Source organism: Papaver somniferum, chromosome 6 (genome assembly GCF_003573695.1).
Source record: "Papaver somniferum cultivar HN1 chromosome 6, ASM357369v1, whole genome shotgun sequence".
NCBI lineage: Eukaryota > Viridiplantae > Streptophyta > Magnoliopsida > Ranunculales > Papaveraceae > Papaver > Papaver somniferum.
This window is the reverse complement of record NC_039363.1, coordinates 61,274,855-61,282,203: the sequence shown is the minus strand read 5'-3', so window position 1 is coordinate 61,282,203 and position 7,349 is coordinate 61,274,855.

The following is a 7,349-nucleotide window of genomic DNA, read 5'->3' as shown; positions in this document are numbered from 1 at the left end:
TTAAGGCTAAAATTGTAAAACCCTGTGTTTAATGTGCTGTCTGCAAAAGGACTGAGCTATTTAAAAGTAATGAGTGACCGAGTCTCTGTACTCATACATGTATTGAGCAACTCAATATATTTATTCAGAATGGTTCATGTAGCAACAATCCCAAACATTCTGTAAACTCTCGCCTGCATTACTCATTAGTGTATGGTTTATTGACTATTTTCCTATGCTATGTTCCCTAAGAACTCTTAGTATTGGTATGACATCACAATTAGTGTTCACTCGCAGCTGAGTAGCATGAATTTCCCGAAGTATCAAAATTAAGGTCTGCATGAAAATGCTCAATCAAAAGACGCGCTAATTGCTCTCTGAGAATAAAATAATTTTGTGTCAACACACAGAATTTGTTAAATTTGTTCAATTTTGTGATAGCTCACAAGATTCAAGTTTTGGCCTAATTAATTTGCAAAAATTAGGTCCTTTGGGCCTTGTGCAAATATCTCGAACTCTATTGGTCGAGGCCAAACCTAGATGAGATGGGAACTAATCCTCCAAGGAGCTAGTAGGTATAAAGTCCTACCATAAAACAAGAAACAAAAGAGGAACTGTGGCAAATAAGAGAAATGACAAAGGAGGCACGGACACATAACCGTACGATCCGCTCCAACAGGTGCCGCCTGTGGCCGTTGGCCACGCTCCCTGTTGCCCTTGTCAACCCTCTTTTATATCGACCAATCAGGTCGCTCTAAATGCGCCACACGCATTTAGAATGAGGTCGGACCCACATTGCTTGCCGACCCTCTTTCCCATCGACCAATTGGGTCGCTCTAAATGCACCACACACATTTAGAATGAGGACGGCCCCACATTGCTTGTCGTCCCTCTTTCCCATCGACCAATCAGGTCACTCTAAATGCGCCATATCATTTGGAATGAGGTCGGCCCACCTCTTTTTGCCATCGACCAATCAGATCGCTCAAAACCCGTCACACACACTTTTAATAAAGTTGGAAGTTGGTTGGTCGATGCGCCTAATTACATTAGGAACCTAATCTAGACGGCCTAAGACAGTCTCCAAAAACAACCACGGCCGCACGATTTGGCCACTTTATTTGTTAAGCTTAGCCGCTCCTAACGCGCCCAAATAGTTACCACCATGCCTCCGCAAGCAACGTGCCAACACCACTGCTGCAATCTGTGCCAAGGTGCTGAGATTGCCTACAAGCCATCCCAAACCGCACCTAGTGGTCATTGCAGGCGCCATGACGATTGGCTATCCAACCTTCCAAATCGCTCTAGCGTGCCAATTGGCAGGCCATGCGATCCTGCGGCAGTGATATACTAACGTGCCACAACGGCGCAGCTATGTGCTACCTCACTCTTTGTTCATGGCCAATGCCATAACATATCCCTGTATGATGTTTTAGGATCTTGGATACCCATGGAAAAATCCTAGCGTGGCCAAAATAACTTTATAGCTAAAGCTAATCAAACGGCCTAAAAGAGTCCAATTTGGCTCATACTGTCTTCACCATTAATGGAGTAATATTCAAACTCTAACCAGGCTATCCTGATCAAAATAGAATTCTTGTTTTAATGGATTTAGTTAAACCAAAAGGAAAACATATTTTCTAGTCATGGCCTTGCCATGATTTCCTTGATCAAAACGGCCAAGGCTGGACTTGCCAATATGCAACCGCGCCACATAGCCGCACACGCCATTTAGGATTTTGACATGCCAAACCCTAATTCGGTCAGGGTCATTATGCCGCCCTATGCCAAATAACATCAACTAGGAATTAAGTTCGATGTGGCAACTAGAGCTAATATCATTGAGCCATATTTGGATCTAGCACCAATACGCCAAGATAGAGCAGGCGCCACTTCGCTACTATGCCACTGGCAGGCACCACTCTGCCATTGTGCCACTAGTAGGCGCCACTTTTTCACTTTGCCACTATGCCACTCTGCCGTCGTGCCACTAGTAGGTGCCACTTTGCCATTATGCCACTATGCGGGCGCCAATATGCCATTATGTTGTATAGATTGCGTATGATTGTTTAGAATAACTAGGTCTTGCACATTAGACCCACTCAGACATCAACCATGTCACAAACTGGGGGATGCTCATCAGGGTATTGGTCTGGCGGTTTACGGCGTGCGGCATGCAATGCGCCAATTACAAGAAAGTGTCAGGAAAGAGTGGAAGTTTAATAGCAGTAAGAGAATAGCGGGTGTAAGGATAATCAGTTTCCCCTCACGACGGGAATGTGATGGTAACTGCCTTTACTCAACCCCACTTCTCCACTACTTAACTGTCTCCACTTCCTACGAGATCAGGTGTGCTCAATGACTTGTATAAATACGTTTTCAACCTATTTCGACCAACAACAGAGTTTTGGTTAACAACATAAGTATCCATAAAAACACCAAGAACTGATAGATTACATTTGGCAAGCCAGATCCATATTTTGATACAAGTCATAAAAATAGCCACACCTTCAAAGTTAACCATTCTGATCTCAACACCTTCTTCGCTTCCCTCCCTAAGATCAACCCTTCTCCTTCACTTTGTGACCGAAGCAAGGCTGGAACAACCATTTCTTGGTTTAAGACAGAATTGTACAGATTGATCTCTCAAATCTAAAGTACTCCCGTGCAGTGCATTTGTATAGGGGTTAGATTCGTTTCTCGGTGGCACACCCAAATTTACCAAACCAGCAGAATCAGTTTTTACCCACAAGCAACTGGAGACTACAGTGGGAGATTAGTCTCTCGGTTGCAAGATCAATTTTCAATTTCATTTCAATTTTCCCAATTTCAAGATGGTGGATCTTAGGTCTGGATCAGCAATAAACCCTGATGCTACTGGCACCGACAACACCCCTGGCGTCAACATTCATGCTGGTGACTCCAATGTACCACCTACTAGCACGGTTAACACACGTGGCACTATATCCTCTAACGCCAACACCAGCGGCGCGGGAAACATTCCCTCCGGCGTGACACCTCCTATCACCAGAGCCAGAGTCGTTGCCGCCACTCCAAATGTTTCTTCGAGCGTAACAACCCAAATTTTTACTAGAGCCACTGCCACCCTTCCATCAGGACGAGAGACCGGAGGAGCCAGAGGAAACCACCCCCTATTACCATTGTTGATTTGATGGAGAGACAAGAAGTTCTCGCTAAAGCTCAGACAGACATGGATACAACTCAGAAAGAGGTACTCACTTTCCTCAAGACACTGACGGAGCGGCTACCTCGAGAATCACTTCAACCCCAAATGGAGCCAATGAGGGGTACTTTTAATACTCTCGGCGTAGTCACCTCAGCAGGGCGCGCCTTTATAGACGAAGGGAGTCATTTTTATCCTAAACGCCTATTGGAAAGGAACCAGCCATCCAATTTCATCACGCGTGAAGATCTAGAGAGACTCCTTCAAAATCGAAGAAAATAAAGCCCGATAGACCTGCACCAACATCAACCGCCTTATCCTCCTGATGTGCAAAAAGTTCCTCTCCCGAGAGGATATTTTTCTCCTCAATTTTCCCTTTATGATGGTACTGACAATGCTCTGAAAATATCTCTCGCTTTCTGGAATCTTTAGAAGAGCACGAATACAAACATGTCCTCCGCCTCAAAGAAAGTCACTTACCGGAAGAGCATACACCTGGTACAACAACATCGCGCCAAACAACATATCCAACTGGTGTGAGATTGTAACACCCCGTGTTTTTAGCATGGGGCATGCTAAAAGATGCGCCATGGCCCGAGTTGAAGCTTCATCAAAAGCTTTTGTTGCGTAGGAGAAGGAACATTGGCCCTTGGGCAATGCGTTGACAGTGAACAGCCAACATGGCTGGACATCAGGTTGGCAGTGAACATCCAATATGGCTGGAGATCGGGTTGGCAGTGGACAACCAACATGGCTGAACATCGGGTTGGCAGTGAACAACCAACATGGTTGAACATCGGGTTGGCAGCGGATAGCTAACATGGCTGGACATCGGTTTGGCAGCGGACAGCCGTCATGGCCGGGTATATGGCAACTACCATGAATAGTAAAAGTGGGAGTTGATGAATGATTTTTCCTCCCCAACTCAAAGTTGTAAGAATGTAAAGTTAACATATATAGGGAGGGGGTACTTGGTTGAAGGTGCATATACGAACCATGCACCAAGTGAGATAACCTTAGAGATGTACATCCATCACGGCTGGACATTGGAGTGGCCTATGGGCCAAAGCCGGAAGTACAGCCATCACGGCCGTTCACGGGACCTGGTTCAGGAAATGTTCAGTCGTCATGGCTGGACATTGAAACTGGCCTGTGAGCCAGAACTGAATGTACAGCCATTACGGCCGTACATCGCAGTTGGACAGAATGGTAAGGTGCAGTCGTCATGGCCTGGGAGTTGATGAATGATTTTTTCTCCCCCAATTTGAGTTTTGAAAATGTCAAATTAACATATATAGGGAGGGGTAGTTTGTTGATGGTGCATATGCGGACTATGCACCAAGTAAGCTTCATAGCTCAGCCGGAAGAGTATCAATGATGCCTAAGGCTCATTTATAGTTGCGTAGCCTCTCTAAGAGGGAATTTGATGCTTAGGAATCGTTATGCAATATTGCTGACCAAACGTGCATCACTTGGATGCATTTTGAGAAACGTCCTATACGGACTAGGCCATTACCGTTATTGCTTGGCCACGGCCTCGCAAACGATTTGGTTTAAGTTTATGTCCCTTCGAGGATGAACTATGGTCTGTGCTTGATCCCTTTAGAGTAGGGAAGGGTACGTAGGCAGCCGCAATGAGTTGCAGCATTGACGGTCCAACACTTTGTCGCTCATATCATCTATTTGTGAGATGATTGCGGCACATTGGCCTCTCATATCATCTAAGATCGGTGATGCGATGCAAGAGATGATTGTGGACAAACTTGATGAGGAAAGTTGCATTCCATTCACTAGATGCTCATACTTCTTATCAAGGCGTTCGACATAGGCTAAAAACCCTAGTGTCGTCATTTATCTCAACAGGAGTCCATTTTGATGGGAAATGACCCAAAGATCAAGACATGTCGATCTATATATCCACATGGTCACCATAATTTAGCCAAGTTCCATCGTTTAGGGCCTCAAAAGGCCGTTTTTGGTTTACTTAATAAACCCTTCGCAAAATAAGCGTAAGTTGGAACGGTGTGGAACCTAAGTTAGCTGCATCATGCTCATCGAGCATGCCTATGAGGGAAAATGAGAGTGAATTTGCCTAGCTTTGAGGCCCGGATCTTAGCTTCATCATGGCGCATCAGGGAAGTTACGGCCTGCGGGGCAACGCGCCAAAGGCATAATTTTCCGGTCCGTCACAGAGATGGTGACCGCTTTCTACAAAAAATATTTCTTTATGTCGGAATAAATCACCTTTTCAGACCTGGGAAGAATGTTTCAACGAAACAATGAGCATCCAAATGATTATGTCAAGAGATACAGAATTCAGGCATTGGATTGTCACGACCCAAATGTGACTGAACAACAGTTGGTGGAGTCATGCGTTAACGGTATGGTTCCTATTTATCGCGTTTTACTAGAAAACCTGCGCATCCAGACATTTTCTGAACTCCATGAAGCTGCAAAGCGGTTGGCTACAACGGCGCCAGCACTATTGGAAAGAACCAAACCATCCAGGAGTGAAGATGCTCAAGATACTCGAGGGAACAAGCGTCTCATTAACAAACAATATAATATTGGTCCCTCTGTAAGCGTAGTGAGTGAAGGAGGAAAGAGGAAGGCTCCGGCGGCGGAATAACAACCCAAGCGTGCAACACCAGCGCACCAGACGACTCCACTCCGGAAAGGCGCGGCTACAACTCATGCCCAACCACAAGAAACCGGAGATGCTGCTTCAATCTTCCCGTTCCCGATTGAGGAAGTAATTGAACTCCTGGAAGGGTGGATTTAAGATGATGCAATCAAGCTGCCTCCCGTCAGGCGCCCACTAACTGAGGAAGAAATGGCAAATCCCAAGTATTATCGTTACCACAGATTCGTCAATCACCCAACCAATGAGTGCAACAAATTGAAACATATTTTCAATGATAAGGAGGATGCGGGAGAACTTCAACTAGGCACTGAGGGAGTTCACAGAGACCATCTTCCAGTCAGAAGTTGCACACTTTCTGGGGGCTCTGTTCACAAAGTCGTACAATCCATGATGGAGTGTCAAGATATATTTGCATCTCTCAATCGCATTGTGTCGGGAAAGCGACTGTTTTTAGTCGGAGAAGTCAATCCCAAGCCACAACTTCCCTTGGAAGGTGCTATTGGAAAATGCAACTGGGGATTGCTGACCACTGCTCACTTGAAGAACGTCGAGTTTGACAGCACACTGATTGACGCGGCCTCTGACTTCAACGTTGTTACCGTCAAGACTCTGAGATCTGTAGGGATTTCAAAGAAGGAAGCTGTTCACTGCTCGACTGTGATTAAAAGCGCAGAAGAAGAATCAAAAAATGCTTACAGGTACATTAATCTCGAAATCAAGATAGGAGATGATCTAACACGCGATAAGTTTCGTATTGTTAAGGAATGACTGAATTATGATATAATCCTGGGCCGTTCGTGAGTGCATGACAACAAAGCAAATCTAGGAGTGTGTCCTTTGCCAGTGTCTATACCTGGAAGGATTTCCAACGAGCCGTCCAACCCCGAAGATTATTTGTTTCCGTATCAACAACTTTCCAAGGTGACTCAACTACCTGGAGAGAGCCGGTCGACATACATTCGAAGATTCCGAACCCAAGTAAGTCTTATTGAACAAACCTTTTTGCAACTAGTCACTCCTCCTTCCGCCAAGGCTTGGGGACTCGATCCGATTATCAACCCAGCCATCACTAGGAGATGTGAATGGGATGCCGGTCCTTTCAAATGTTTTATCCAGAATTTAGAAGCTGTCACAGTTAAGGATGCGGAATCTAGGAATGTAATGGCGCAACGCCCAAACCCATTCCAAGTTGAAGATATGGTAGTGAGAGTTGCTGCTCAACCTGCTCCGACTGATTCCGCGGAGTGGAAAGGCGAGCCATACCTAGTGGCAAAAGTTATTTTGGGAGGTTACTGCAAGATCATTAATGCAGACAAGCTAGAAGGCATAGTAATACACGCCCGGTGGCTCAAACCCTTCAACATTTGAGATGTCTTACCCTTTCCCCAAAAATTCCTTTGAGTGTTTTCTTTAGCAATTTCCCTTTTCATGCAATATTTGTAATTCCTCCAAAATGATTGCACTGCTTGCATTCATAATTAGGGTTTCAGTTTATCAGTCAATTGAAGGGTTATTTCTTTTCAGAAAATTACTCTTAAATCA